We start from the raw sequence: 15,827 nt of genomic DNA on the forward strand, positions 1-15,827 counted from the left end.
CATTGCAGTTTTACAAACACCTACGGTAACTAAACTGAAAAATGTCTTTCTTTGGTTCAGAAGAGGTCCTTGCTGTCGCAGTTGCTTCTCTAATGGGAGAAAAAAGCTGTGTGTCCATTAACTGTTCTGGCCCTCTCTTTTATGCTCCTTTTCAAGGAAACAGTAGACGCTCAAACACCGCAGTTATATAAATACTGAGTACCTAACCAAGCAGCTTAACTTGGTTCAGAATTGTTTGCGCAGATTCATGCCACAGTAACTGTATGTTACTCAGGATCCCATAGGGTTTGCTTCCTGACAGGTGTTTGCAGGATTGCAGTCTGAATTGGTTAGAAACGAAGGCTGGAATTGGTGATCCACACAGGCCTGCTAAAAAAGGGACCCCATAAGTTTCCAAACCTATGGAAATATATTATTCTCCTTTCCCAGCTTATTCATTTATATGTTCCACATTCTTTCCAGAATGTGGAATAAAGTAGAAGGATATTAATGGACTAAGACCTGGGAGATCAGGGTAAAGGTCACCCACTCAGGCACAAAGGTTCCTGTGTGACCTTGGGTCATTCACAGTCTCTCAATCTAACATACCTCACAGGGTGGTTGCAAGAATAACACGGGGGAAAGTGGGTGCATGAGTGCCACCTTGAGTTCCTTGGATGAAAGGTGGAATGGATATAAATGTAAAACTGATAAATAAGGAACAAGCAAAATAAAATGTGTCTCCCACCTGCTTACTCCCAATTTTTGAATTGAGAAAGGGGTGACCAAGTTTGGAATCTTGGAAAAAGTCTATCTGAAAATCAAAGAGAAAAGCATTGGGAACACAATCAGCATATTCAGACCTACAAAAACCAGACTTTACATGTGGGTCCTCAGCAAATGCAGTATGTGGCTACCTGTTAGGACAGGTTTGCCTGGGTGGAGGGTACAGGCAGGTGTTATCCATGATCCTAAGTATGCTACATATAGGCTCTGCACACTGAGTGTGGACTCATCTGGACCATTCTACTTGTTTTAATAGCATTTTAAGTTTGGCGAAGTGTTTGATAGTTGCTTTATCCTCACATCAATCCTGTAAAGTAGACCACAGTATGATTTTATCAGAACAACCAAAAACAAACATTAAGGATCAGAGGTGTAGCGTGGGAGGGTGTGTGTATGTGTGTGTGCCGTGGCCCCAAACGCAAACAGGCGCCCCCAGAGTAGGCTCCTTCATCGGATCCTGGCCAGAAGGAGCTACACCTTGGCTGCAGTGCTTGGACCTGGCGCAACTCCACCCCTGGGTCAGGCCTGACCTGATGGTGGAGAGAAAGAAGAGAGTGGGCAGCAGCTTCCCCACCCCTCTCCTAACCCTGGACTGTGGCACGTGCCCCCCTCAGGGGCACGTCCCATGCGCCCAACCCGGGCAACATTGGCATACGTTCTGCCACTGTTAAAGATCAATTTATTAGGGAATGAGCTTTCTGGGACTAAAGTCCTTCATTCTTAGTGACTGACAAAAATCTGTGGAACCAAATATTTGTTAGCCTCAAAAGTTTTATTTCTGCTGTAAGGCATGACTAAGCTGGCTATCCTTTCAACTGAAAGTGTATCACAACACCCATCATCCCTGGCTGTTTGCCTTGCTGGCTGAGGCTGATAGGAGTTGAAGCCCAACAAGGCCACCACTCTAGTCCTATGGCAAGCAAACTGGTAGAAACAGTACCAGCACTTCTGGCACCATAAGAGCATTTAAAAGTGAGGAACCCAAGTGGCATAAGGCCCTCTAGCACAACAGGACTCTTAGTAATGACACTCCACTAAGAGATCAAAGACTAATTTTACCTTACTGAAAATATAGTATATTTTGGATTATAGCTAAGTTAAGCATGTAGTTAAGAGCTACCTTGAAAAAAACCCCAGCAAGTCTCATTAAGCTGCTTTTGGAACCACTTTGCACTAAGCAATACGACTCAAGCAAACATCCACTCAGAAGGTATCTACTCCATCTTCTACTCTTAGGCAAATTTGTGATACTATAGGGGTTATGTCTGCCTTTTCCTTTATCATACTCCCTCCTTTCTCCCTCTTGTACCCCCCCCAAAGTGTCCTCTCTTCTGCTTTCTACATACTTGTGAGAAGCTATCCAAACACCCAAAATAGAGGACATTAAACCATTAAGCCACCACAGCAATAATCTGACCATCAACCAAAGCTGACACATATCCAACAGTAAAACACCATGAATATGCTTCCAAATGAGCTCTGGTTAGCCTAATCACCATTGTTCAAATATTGAAATGAAGCCACAGCCTTTTATCCTCAAGGAAGAAGATTCCTACTTCTTCAATTGCTAAACCTGTTGAATATTCTGCACCAATCTGTCACAGCATTTCAGTGGCTTCCTAAAAAAGAAAAAAAAAGCTTGACAACTTTTGGGGTGTCCTGGTTTTTACTTTTTGAAATATGGCAATCCTAAATGGGAACAGAATGGCCTGGTCCATAATAAATTACTATTTCTGCAGCAATGCTACCATTAGACACTTTCACCTATCCCAACTGGTTGGGCAGCTGTCCAAGGACTGCTGCAAGGCGGATCCCACCTCCAAATAAGAATATTGTTATACTGAGCTGTTCTACCAAACCCTGATGGTGCTTAAGCAAGCCAGGAAAGTTCCATCATGTGATAAGAAGTCAGCCCAAGGGAGAGCAAGTTAGTGGTAAAGTGGGCAGCATTGTTGACCTGGCTAGCTGCACCTTTTTACAGGCCCATATGCAAAAGCTCTCCTAGTTTTAGCGTGGTGGCAAATAATAATAATAATAAAATGGCACACATTCCAAGTGCGGTGGAGAAAAATGGATTACTCTCCCCTTTCCCTGCCCTGACATTCAGTGCCTCGGAATGCAGCAAACGCTTGTCCAAAAGACGAACCACTTCCCCGTCACCATAATGAGAAAATCTGCGTCCATCTGCGCCTTCAGTCTCGCCGGGGGCGGCATGCGGAGGAGCCCAGTGCCAGCCATCTCCAGAGCCCTAGACAACCTGGAACATCATCTCCCCCAAACCACCTTCCGCCAAGGCCTCCCCTCTCCCCGAAGATGCTGCGACCGACCTCGGCTCGATGGCAAGGCTCGCCTGGTCCCCGCAAACCGTGGCGGCGGCGCCGCCTCTCCAGTCGGGCTATGTATGGCGGGGAGGCCCCTTGCTGAAAGCTTCAGCTTCCTGACGTGCGGCTCTCGAGCCCGGGCGACCCCTTCCTCCCCGCCCCCTTTCCCGGCAGCAGCCACAGAGGCGGCGGCGGCGGCGGCGGCCGGGAAGGAAAGGTCCGCCTGGAAGAAGCGGGAAAGTCCCCGCGGGCCGCGGAAGCTTCTCCCGCCGCGCGCCGGGCTCAACCCTCTTCTTGCGGGATGACAGGCGCCGGTCTTGGCGGGCTGACTCACCCACCTGCTTTCGTCTCGCCCCTGGCCAAGTGGCGACGGCTGCGGCGACGGCTACGACGACGAGGCGCTCTGCAGCTGGAGCGCCCGGCCCGTCCTATTTAAGCGGCCCGCAAAAAAGAAAAAAAGGAAACAAAACAAAACAGCCCCGGCCGGAGCTGTGGCGGCAGCAGAGCGTGTGGCTACGTCGCGTCGGGCCCGCCTTTCCTGCAAGCGCAACGAGAGCGGGGGCACTAGGACCCTCAGGAGGCTGGCCAGCCAACCAGACGGCGTCCTCTCCTTTGCGCCCACAGCCAATCGGAATTTGGGAGGACGAGGACGAGGAGGAAGGCCGGGCGCAGTCAGTCACAGGGCGCCACGGGGCAGAGCCAGTGGTTCGGGGTTGGCCTGGAACTCGGAGTTGCAGAGGAGGGAGGGACTGCGCGCGGGCGGAAGGGCTGCGCTCTGCGCATTCTCAAGGGATCCACGGCGTGCGCTCGCCTGCCCGCCAGCTACCGCAGCTCGCGCCACCTAGCTGTGGATGCGCATTAAGGATCGAGGGTCTGGTCCGCGAAAGCTGATGTCGCCATAAAGCGGCTAGTAATTAAAAGGTGGCGTAAGACTCCGCTGCGCGCCACCTCGCTTGTTGTTGTTGTTGTTGTAAGGAAGGGGTTAGTTCAGCGCAACTGCCCCTCTGGAAACTGATTTATTGCATCACATGTTCTGTGGAATGAGACCGGCTCAGAGGAAAAAACAGGTTCTCTGGAAGAACCAAGCATCCATCAAAATTAAGCCCTTTAAGAAGCAAGAGCAAGCCAAAACAAACAAAAACGTGCGCACACCCCTTACACCGTCAAGCACCCGGCTTAACAGGGCAGTTCTACACGGGTCTACTCAGAAGCATGTCTCCATGAGTTCCATGGGATCTGTGGCTTGGGAGAACAAACCCTAGGAATCAGCATCACTTCAGTGCTTACCCCCCCCCCCCCAAATAAATGAAACAAACCTACCACCCTTTTTATAGGGGAGGAAAGAGAGTGTTCTTCGACTGCACATTTGCCGCTGAATTACTTCTCAGTAAACCTACCCATTCTTAAGGAAATCAGCCCTGAGTGCTCACTGGAAGGACAGATCCTGAAGCTGAGGCTGCAGTACTTTGGCCACCTCATGAGAAGAGAAGACTCCCTGGAAAAGACCCTAATGTTGGGAAAGATGGAGGACACAAGGAGAAGGGGACGACAGAGGATGAGATAGTTGGACAGTGTTCTCAAAGCTACAAACATGAGTTTGACCAAACTGCAGGAGGCAGTGGAAGACAGGAGTGCCTGGCGTGCTCTGGTCCTTGGGGTCACAAAGAATCGGACACGACTAAACAACAACAAACATGATTAGTTGCCCACAGTGGTAACTCATAGAGCTTGCCAAAGTTTACATCCCTCCCCCCTCCTTATGGTAAATACCTGTGAGAATGGGACTTGCACAAGGTGCCAAGATGTATCTCCAGGTAGGGCAGAGAATGTCCCATCTGAATACTCCACTAGATGGACCAATGGTCTTAACTAATGCAGCTGCCTGTGTTCCTCTCAGAGGAACTGGAGAAGGGAGAGGACTAGGAGACAGACTCAAATCTCTCTATCATGAGCAAAAGTTTGATGGAGAGACACCCAAAAGGTATTCTTTCAGTACTGAAAGGTATTCTTTCAGTATTGAAACAGTATTGGGGGGAAAATGCTTGAAGTATCATTTTGCTATTCTGTTTTCAAACCTTTAAACCAGCCTGTTATTCAGTGGCATGATTCGTACCTCTCCCCTCTGCCTCACATTTTGCGTCTCGGGAGAGCATTTTTATCCAGTGGCATCTATGTATAGCAACTAGATTTTAAAATCTAGTCTATGTCTGTCGTTGTGAAAGAGAAGCTTTTGTGTAACTTTAGCCAGATCTTTGTAATAGTCCCTCTCTTTGAGACCCTGCCCATAGCCCCTTCCTCATTGCTACACATACTCAGCAGGGACTAGTGTCATAATTTCCAACTTACATAATTCTTTATTGCTCCCCCAATAATATAACCAAACACCAGGGGTTGCAATATCCAACTATTAATGCTAAATGTTTGCATTGCATCCCTCCTCTCTGCCTGCCAGAAAGAACACTCTGCTCCAACAGAGTGCCATGGGGTTGCAAAACTGAAGGGAAGCATATCCTGTCCCCATTCATTGGCCAGAAAATTAAGGGTGGTGTGTGTGTGTGTGTGTTTTTAAAGGCAGAGATCTTTACAGGTAACTTTATGTTCTTAACACTCCAGCCACTGAAGTGCATTGATTCCACATAGGGTCATCATAGCTCTTGCACACCAGCTACTACAACATCATATTTTAATGAGCTGTGTCCTATCTACTGATGCCACTAACTTATGTTATCTTACCTATAAGCTGCTGCAGTCTGATACTAGATTTATACCTATATATAACCCAAACAGATATATTTAATTTATGCACTTTTGTGTATTCACGTAGCCATGTTTTTGCATTGGTATCAATACGCTTTCTCTTTTTTGGGGTTCACTGACTTGCTCTTTAAACTGAAAAGGAACTACCAGTATGTTGCTGTTGATTGACCAGGAAAACATTTCAGAGGAAAAAAAAACCTTTCTACTTATTAATGTAGATCGGGGTAGGCAAACTAAGGCCCGGGAGCCAGATACAGCCCAATCGCCTTCTCAAACTGGCCCACGGACAGTCCAGGAATCAGCGTGTTTTTACATGAGTAGAATGTGTCCTTTTATTTAAAATGCATCTCTGGGTTATTTGTGGGGCATAGGAATTCGTTCATTCCCCCCCCCAATATAGTCCAGCCCACCACATGGTCTGAGGGACGGTGGACTGGTCCACAGCTGAAAAAGGTTGCTGACCCCTGATATAGATGATAGAGCAAAAAGTAATGAACAAAATATTTCAGTACTCCATCTGTATAGGGTTCTGTGCGTGCTTTTAAATACCCCTTTTATGCACTGTAAATTACAGTTTAACAGAAGAGTTCACTGTTGCTTATAGAGGACTACATTAAAGTTATGGTAAGTTACGCAGTGTGGATCTGATTAAATAAAAACCTGTTTTGCATATCAAAGTCAATTCCTGTATTTCTGGGGAAATGTTTGGCAAATATGTCACAATAACCCATGAGGTTGCTTAACTGCATCTTCACTCCTGGATTAAATAAGCAACTAGGGACTGTGAGTTAGGAAGTGGAAACCAGTTCCCATCATCATATACCTTTGGGTGCTTTTTTTTTGAGTGAGACGTTAAAATTATTTGCCAAAAAGGGAGGGGGAAAGGAAACAAATGAAGGATATTGGGGCATTTTCTGAAGAGTGATATAACAGGAGGAGAAGGAAACAAAAATGAGAGACCTGTCCATTTATGATTTCTATTTCTTTTTTTAAAAAAATTTGTATAGTTTTAAGTATTAGATGCATGCCTATATATAATTGCTACTATACATATGCATTATTTAATCCAATTTGATTGTATATTTTAATCAGGGTACTCTGATGCAAGGGAAGATAGAAAGCTAGATGGGAAATTTATGACCTTGGTAATATATCTCCATTGGGTGGATTCTCAAAGAACTGGATTTCATGTGGTCTGTACACTGATGCCAGAACAACATGTATTACCTGTGTGGTAATACTTGTTTGTTCTTAGATATTTTTTTCAAATAGTCATTTTGTTCTTAAAGGCTTATAGTGCTGCAAGGAAGGATTGCCTTTCTCTGGGTTAAAACTAATCCGTTCATCTTTACAAAAAATCCCCAAAAACAGGATAGTCCACTCTGTCATTCACCTTCCCCAGAGTCTATTTACACGGAAATCTGAGAGAAGTATTCTGCCCTTTCTAGGTGCTAATGCCCACCATTCCTAATGTACCAAAACCATAAATGGATTAAAGCTTATCCACTCAACTCCATGCATTCCTTTGCAATATCCACACCAAGCCCTCAGTCACGGTGCTGTGGAATGAAATAGAGCTGCTGGTGGGAATGCCTCCCTTTGCAAACTTCGCCATTTCATTTGGCTTTCAAAAGGTGGATGTGAAAACGAGTAGGCTGTGTTTCTCTCCACCCCTGCCCCTCCCATTCAGGAAGATGTGCAATGCTATACTGATGAATGCATAAGCTTCTTCAAAAAAGGAACAGAATGGAAAGGCTGTGTGGGCATAGCCAGGATTTTTTCTTGGGGGGACAGGCTTTTGTTAGGGAAAGCAGAACCTCATATTTGTATTGATTTGTACTGGTTTTTCCTGATTTAGGGGAGCAGCTGCCCCCCTTCCTGCCCCCATTGGCTATACCCATGGAAAGGCTTGAAATGGTGAAGCCATTGAATATGGAGGGCACACATTTTGAGATCTACAGCCTGATCCTCAATATGTATGTAAATCACAGAGAATCTCACTGGGACTTGGAGGCTCATCCACACCATAGTTTAATGTGGATACAGTAGTAAGCTTCCTGTCCCCCCACTACTCCCCTGTTGTTCATTTGACATTATCCTCTAAATCATACTTCCCCCTCCCTCTATCCAGATTTTCTCATACTCTTCCTTTTTTTGGAGTATCCTTGGTATGAGAAAATCTGGATTGAGGGAGGAGGAAGTAAGGGAAGGCAGTGATTTAGAGGCAACCATCATATGGACAAGGGGACGCAGGTGGCGCTGTGGGTTAAAGCCTCAGCGCCTAGGGCTTGCCGATCGAAAGGTCGGCGGTTCGAATCCCTGCGGCGGGGTGCGCTCCCGCTGCTCGGTCCCAGCGCCTGGCAACCTAGCAGTTCGAAAGCACCTCCGGGTGCAAGTAGATAAATAGGGACCGCTTACCAGCGGGAAGGTAAACGGCGTTTCCGTGTGCGGCTCTGGCTCGCCAGAGCAGCGATGTCACGCTGGCCACGTGACCCGGAAGTGTCTCCGGACAGCGCTGGCCCCTGGCCTCTTAAGTGAGATGGGCGCACAACCCCAGAGTCTGTCAAGACTGGCCCGTACGGGCAGGGGTACCTTTACCTTTATCATATGGACAACGGAGAATTAATGGAGGCACAGGAAGCTTACAATTCACATTAAACAGCATTATGGATGAGCCTTTAGTAACAGCGCTTAGGACTGTAGCCCTTGCATCGTTGCCAGACCTGGTCAATCTTGCCTCCCTTCTGTTAGAACCATATTCTATCTGGTGTGTGTCAGTGTGGCTGGGAATTGCAGGAGAACAAAGATAGAATGTATTACAGTATTTTAATATTTTTTTTAGAAGCTGCCCAGAGTGGCTGGGGAAGCCCAGCCAGATGGGCAGGGTATAAATAATAAACTACTACTACTACTACTACTACTACTACTACTACTATTGAAAGCTGCCCCCTAGCCCCAGATTCAGTTGAAATGAATGGGACTTCTATTACCCCTCAGTGCAAATTGAAGGCATGGCGGAGGAGGTACTGATCTGGATCAGGACCACAGCAGGGGTTAAAGGGATACAGCTCCCCCAGTCCCCCACCCCAGGTTCTCAATCCAGATTGAACAGCCAGGGCTAACAGTTTGCGTAACACAATTTAAATTGCTGCAATTCAAAACACAGATGCTAACATATTTTGGCCCTTAGCCACTGTGTTCCATTAACAGCAGCAGTCTTTTTGTTGCCAACTAGTGCCATCCCCATCTGTTCGATCCACTAAAGGTGGATCTGCAGCCAGGGCCTAATGGTGCATCCTACACCATTATCTTTACCAGACTCTCTTCCTTGTTAAGTCCCTCAGTCACAGCACGGACTCCTACTGCAACTTGCAAAGTCCTCCCCAGTACTCAATGAGAAAAAACCCTAAAGTGCTTCTCACCATGAATTAACAATTACATAAAAATATGATGAAGTATTAACAAGAACATCATAAAAATTACATTGGAAATCGGTAAGGAATCAAAAGTATTGCTGCTCAAAGCCCCTCCCCCCCAAATATGAAATAATCTACTGAGGGAAACCGAGTTGCTTTGAGGTAAATTATTTGAGAATAAAGGCTCAAGTTATAGGAAAATTTGGGGTGCGGCCTACAAACATCCCTACAAACAGGTTAGTGCAGTGGCAGCTGGTGCATATTGGGAATGGGAGGGCGAGAGGCATGGAGACCAACAGTAGGTGGGGTTAGGGCCAATGAGAGGCAAGGCCACCTGTTTATAGTTTTGTCTCCGTCCTCTTCCTTGCTGGATTGTACAAGGGCAACATAGGGATGTCATACTCCCCAAAGTGAAAATCCGGAGAAAGTTGTTGACCTTTTTTTTGGGGGGGGGAGGGTGATGTTTTTGGGGGTTGGGGTTTTGTTTTGGTTTTTTTGCTTTTTAAAAGCATTTTTCTTTTTTTAAAAATTGCCCTAGTTGCCATACATCCGAGTTTCCCCAGATATTTTACCAATTTGGTGAAAATCCACCCAGGCACAATTTTAACAGTCTGATTCCTAGACGTGTCCAAGAAAACTCAGACATATGGTAGCCCTAACATAGACAGAGGAAGCAGACAATCAACATCACCCTCCAGACTGGGAGTAAGAAGAAAGCAGGCAGGTGGAGGCTGTCTGAGGGCAGCCTGAGGTTGGTGGGAGCAGAGCCCCCACCCTGCCCTTGTGGGCTAGCTTCCACTGGGTTGGTGTGTATTTCTGCCACCGGTTAGCTTGTCTCTCTGGTCCTTTATTCCACAAGTGATAAATGTGCTTGCCTGCAGATCCAACGCTGACTTCTTTGGTGCTCCCTCATGCTTCAGGAAGACTATGACTTTCCATTCTGCATGCCTTGTCGCTTAATCCAATTAGAGATTTGTTCAGGGTGTTAAAAAAAACCAAACCAAAATGGATAGGTTCCTTTTTATTATTGGAAAAAGAAAGCCTTGAAGAACGGCTCTAGCAACAGCAGTGACTTATGATTGTCACAAGGGCCGGTAAATCAAGCACTGTGCAGAGTCCCTTCACTTATAAAATGTGTTTTCCCTGAGGTGGATGCATAGGAGAAGGCTATACATCTAACCAAAATGGGATAAGGATCCTAAGTGTTCTGCAGCAGGAGCCTCAGACAGGTTATAGTCATCTGGAGAAAGGTATAAACACACTCAAAGGGTGCACTGCAAGAGAAGTTCTCTATGAGTTTTGACTAAATATGGCTGTGGCTTTCAAAAGCTGGCCATAATAGATTTCTGATGTCACCTTTCCCAAGCCCAAAAGTAAAGGGACCCCTGACCGTTAGGTCCAGTCGCGGACGACTCTGGGGTTGCGGCGCTCATCTTGCTTTCATTGGCTGAGGGAGCTGGCGTACAACTTCCAGGTCATGTGGCTAAGCTGCTTCTGGCGAACCAGAGCAGCGCACGGAAACACCGTTTACCTTCCCACCGGAGCGGTACCTATTTATCTACTTGCACTTTGACATGCTTTCGAACTGCTAGGTGGCAGGAGCTGGGACCGAGCAACGGGAGCTCACCCCGTTGCGGGGATTTGAACCATGGACCTTCTGATTGGCAAGTCCTAGGCTCTGTGGTTTAGACCACAGCGCCACCCGCATCCTAGTTCCCACCAAATGTTCATGGATTATAACTCCCATCAGCTATAGTCAGCATGGCCATTGGTCATGGATGAGGGAAATTATTGCCCAACAACACCTGGAGGGCAGCAGGTTGGAGAAAGCTGCATTAAGCTCTCATTGTCTGATATACACTTGTTTCAAACCCTAAATCCACAAACCCCAAATATATATAACATAATGCTATTGAGACAGGTGCAGCCAGTTGCAGGACATGGTTCCCTGTTGAAATTGCATTCAGTGAAACTGAATGAATTGTGAGCTGAAAGGCCTCTTCACCAGGGAAATACTGATTTAAATGCCTGGCTTGAGAACACTGCTCACAAAAGGGGGGTAGGGAGAGAAAGAGTGAGAGTTCATTTTGCTCTGGAAGAATGGCAAACAAAGGTGATTGACTTTATGGGACTGGCCGAGATGACGGGCAGAATCCGGGACCAGGGGAAAGAGACAGTGGAAGAGGACTGGAAGAAATTCAAAATATATCTTAAAAATAATTGCAAAATTGAGGAATGTTAAGATGTCAGGGGGTAAGAAGTAAAGAATTGCAGCAGTAAACAAAAAAACTTAAGAAATTTTTATGAAAGGGAATTAAGACAATGGACCTAAGGGTTGCTAAAGAATTATTAAACAAGGATGCAGGGATGGGGAGGTATGGGGGAGTCAAAGAAAGAAGGGTATGAACTGATGAGCTTGAAGTTATACTGTTCTATACTGTTCTTATTATTTGCTTGGAAAATTAATAAAAATTATTATATAAAAAAAAAGAGAGTTCATTTTGCAACATGTGAAATAGGCCTGCATAATGCAAGGCCAGTGGGCTACTTGCAGACTCCATCCTTTTTGCCACTCCTGCAGGAGTTAAAACACTTCCTGCTTGTGTCCCACCGCTGACTCTGTAGAAATACCTTCTGATCTGCATTATGCATACTCTCCACTGCTTCTCCCTGCATTCAGAAGATCTGTCAACCTGTTTTCCAGCCTGTTGCAACAATCCAGCTATGCCAAACAACCTGCTTGCTATCAAGTTCCTCTCAAAATCAATTCATACATTACATTTTAAAGTGTGCACTTAAACATCCTTTAGTTTTGATTTTGTTTTTAAAAATAATGGCATTGGATTTCACTTAATGCTGTCGCAGTAAATAACTACTTCCTTGATCTGATTAATAGCCTTCTATCCTACCGTATTTGAATTGGTGGGGCCAGTGCTTTTCCCCCTAAAATAATATGTTTAGGGGCACTTGCATTTTGACTGAAGAAAATCACCATTTTATATAGTTCAAATCAGGAAAAAGAAACACAGTAAATGGACAATAGTACAAAGATCCACAAAATGTTCAGGGGTATGCGTACCCCCGGAAAAAAGCACTGGTTGCAATGTGAATTTTATTATTTATGCGTGCTGACTTGGGTCGCTTGCAGGGGCATGCATCACATGTAGTTCAGCCCCACACAAGTGATTGTATTTTTCTCTCCCTTTTGCCATTTCCCTTATAGAATTACCAAGAAGCATGCTTTCTATCTCAATATCTAATAAAGAGCAGCACTGTATTTAGGGTCGTGCAGGCAGTTCATCTGCACAGGGTGCTGAGCTGAGGTGGGGGGCAAAGAATTATAAATAATAAAGGAATTATTGTGAAAATAAGAAATATTGAAAGGGAGGCCACCAAATTTTCTGCTCGCTCAGGGCGCCATATTACCAAAGTCCATCACTGCAAAGAGAGTCCCTTTCCCTAACCTCGGGGTGACATTAGGGCCTCCCTTCACCTGAATAGTTACGACATGCCTTTTCAAAGCCTACATCTCCTTGCCAAACCAAACAGGAAAGTAGTTTCTGAAATACTGATCACAAAGAGTTCAGAAAAAAGGAGTCACATGCCAGAAAGAAAGCAAACATTCTGGGCACAACCTAATGTTTGTAAATGCTGTTTCTAAAGAGAAAGAATGGATGTTTATTGATCCTCATTAGCTCTCAAAAGGTTCCTTTTTTTCAAAAGCTCAGTTAATGGTGTTTGAGCACAGTAATCTGTTGGGCTGTATCACAACTGCTATATTCAATGGGACTTCCTCCTAAGTCTGCACAAACCAAGGGGATATAAGTGGCTCCCTTTCCTGTCGTGCCCTCATAGCAACTCTGTGAGGTAGGTTAGGCTGAGAGTAACTCTGACCCATCTGGTTACCCAATGAAAGCTTCATGGCTGTGTGGTCATTTCATACTTGGTCTCCCTTGTCCTACTGTGGCAACTACATCACACTGGCAATTAATACTACAGTGGTACCTCAGGTTAAGAACTTAATTCGTTCTGGAGATCTGTTCTTAACCCGAAACTGTTCTTAACCTGAAGCACCACTTTAGCTAATGGGGCTCTCCCGCTGCCACCGCACGAATTTCTGTTCTCATCCTGAAGCAAAGTTCTTAACCTGAGGTACTATTTCTGGGTTAGTGGAGTCTGTAACCTGAAGCATCTGTAACCTGAAGCGTCTGTAACCCGAGATACCACTGTACAATAGAAACTCAAGAGAAGCACTGTTAATACATGCATGAATATAAATAAGGATGACAGCTTACTAATCCCTTCCTGATTTAAAGGTGCCCTCATCTATTTTGTAAGAATCTGATTGTACAATGACTTTAATCACTGAAGAGGGTTTTGAGTACAGGTTTCTCTTCTTCTTTGGCAATCACTCGTAGCCAAGTAAGACTGTCTTCCATGGTTTTAACAGTGAGTCCGTAAGTGAGTGTGGAGGCCAATTCTGGATCCACACATCCTTCCACAGTGGGGACGTAGGTTTCCGGGCAGGAGTTGATCACAATGAGGGTTTGCCAAGTGTGCCTTCCTCTTAGCTTGTTTCTCCCTTTTGTCCTGTGTTCTAGTGCATTCAAAGCCCATGACACTCTACTTGTGCGCAATCAACTTGTATATGTGCGGCACTGGAATAATTTGTTTCATATCAGAAAATGAAGGTAGAGAGCTGGAGAACCTCCCCAGAGCCTTACAAGGACTTCAGTGAAGGCAGAGAAGAGACTGAAGGCACAGCAGGGCTTTGTTTAGGCTGCTCAGCCTCCCCACCTAACAGCTACTGTGCGTAGTAGCGTAGCAGAAGCAGCTGCTTTTCCACATGTCCTCCAGCTCTCCCCATTGCTTCAATTCCAGTTGTGGATATTCTTTGCACAGTAGTTTTGATCTGGGTTGGAGAGGGAGTGGCAGAGAGGGCATTTAAAGGTTGTTTTTAAAGGGTGCTCCTCACTTACACGATTTTCATGCAGGGCACTGGAACATAGGTACCGTATTTTTCGCTCTATAAGACGCACCAGACCACAAGACGCACCTAGTTTTTGGAGGAGGAAAACAAGAAAAAAAATATTCTGAATCTCAGAAGCTAGAACAGCAAGAGGGTTTGCTGCGCAGCGAAAGCAGCAATCCCTCTTGCTGTTCTGGCTTCTGGGATAGCTGCGCAGCCTGCATTCGCTCCATAAGACGCACACACATTTCCCCTTACTTTTTAGGAGGGAAAAAGTGAGTCTTATAGAGCAAAAAATACGGTAAGTGGGGAGTCACCTGTATGTTTCAGAAAAGGGTTATCCTATTGGCTCTGGCAATTGAGGGGATGAAGACCCAGCCTCACGGCATTCCATGAACTGGATGGGTGGGAATTTGCATACTCTTAATGGAGTTGCACTCTTAATCGGATTTACTTCTGAGTAGAGATGCATAGGATTGTATTGTTAATGAACTAACTGCACCAGCTGTTCATCATTTGTCACTTCCTTTTTCTACTATCTTAAACACTCGTGATTTGGATAGGCACACATTTTAAGAAGGTCATAGACTGGTTATTTAGAGGGCACCCTAATAGGAGGCAAAAGATGCCTATAGGAGGTATATGTATTTCCTCTCTCCATCTCAATGCTGGCTCTCTTCTCCATAATTGCCCCATTTGCCAGAATGGCAGCTTGCCATACAATACTAGAAGTACAACTAATAAGAAGCATAAACAGGATGTTTAGCTACTCAACAGGCTTTTACAGCTTCAGGCTCTGATGATGTCACAACACCCTGACACTGTTGTTGAACTCTTCTTTACTCACATTTGATCAGCTACATGCAAGGGCAGACTTTGGCAAGATGGCACCCTGAGTGAGGACAAAATTGGGTGCCTCCGCCTTAAATATGGATTGCCAATTTGTTGGAGTCTAGCAGGTTTGCCTTCTAATCCTTCCCAGGGTTAGGCAAAGTAAAGTACTACTGACTTCTGTGTGCTGGGGCCGCTCCAGCATAGACTTGCACACATTCCAGTTCTCAGCCCTTCCTTCAAATTCAGTTGTGCAAAACCTGGGTAAAGCCCTTTCTGCTGGAGAGCTGGAGCAAAACAGATGCAAGTGCAGTCATCATAGCTGATTGTTTATATGCTTTTTCCTACACGAGAATATGCAGATGTAGCACATGCAAGGCAAGCCAATGTGGTGCTCTCCATATATTCTGGACTACAACTCCTATTAGCCCTAGCAAACATGGTCAGTGGTCAGGATGATGGAAATTGTAGTCCAAAAGAGAGGGTTGCCATATTTCAAAAAGTAAAAAACCAGGACACCCCGAAAGAGCTGTGGAGCTTTTTTTAAGGAAAACCCCTAAATTGCTGAGATTTTTTTTTTTTTTTTACAAAATCGCAAAATAAACATGATTTTTCGATTGACTTGCCTAAGATCCAGGACAAAGCGCCGCCTTTCGGAAATCCCCCCCGGATGTCAATTGTGACTTTGAAATTCCAGTAATGTCCGGGAAAATCTAGGTGTATGGCAGCCCTACAAAATATCTATACGGCACTGCATTGGCTTCCCCA

At 45.4% G+C, this 15,827-nt stretch overlaps 1 protein-coding gene across 3 annotated transcripts in view; it reads right to left on the reverse strand.

Annotated features, from left to right (window-relative positions):
- Window positions 1-3,771, reverse strand: part of ACSL1 (acyl-CoA synthetase long chain family member 1) — a 43,887-nt gene extending 40,116 nt beyond the window's left edge. Inside the window, exon 1 of one of the 3 annotated variants that reach the window (XM_079989915.1) lies at window positions 3,425-3,771. The gene's annotated coding sequence lies outside the window, so the exon portion shown is untranslated. Of the gene's footprint in view, window positions 1-3,092; window positions 3,239-3,424 lie in introns of those variants that run through there. The other 2 variants (XM_079989913.1, XM_079989914.1) reach the window with 2 other exon arrangements.
- Window positions 3,772-15,827: the final 12,056 nt, after the last annotated feature.

This window comes from Podarcis cretensis (genome assembly GCF_951804945.1).
Source record: "Podarcis cretensis genome assembly, chromosome: 9".
Classification (NCBI taxonomy): Eukaryota; Metazoa; Chordata; class Lepidosauria; order Squamata; family Lacertidae; genus Podarcis; species Podarcis cretensis.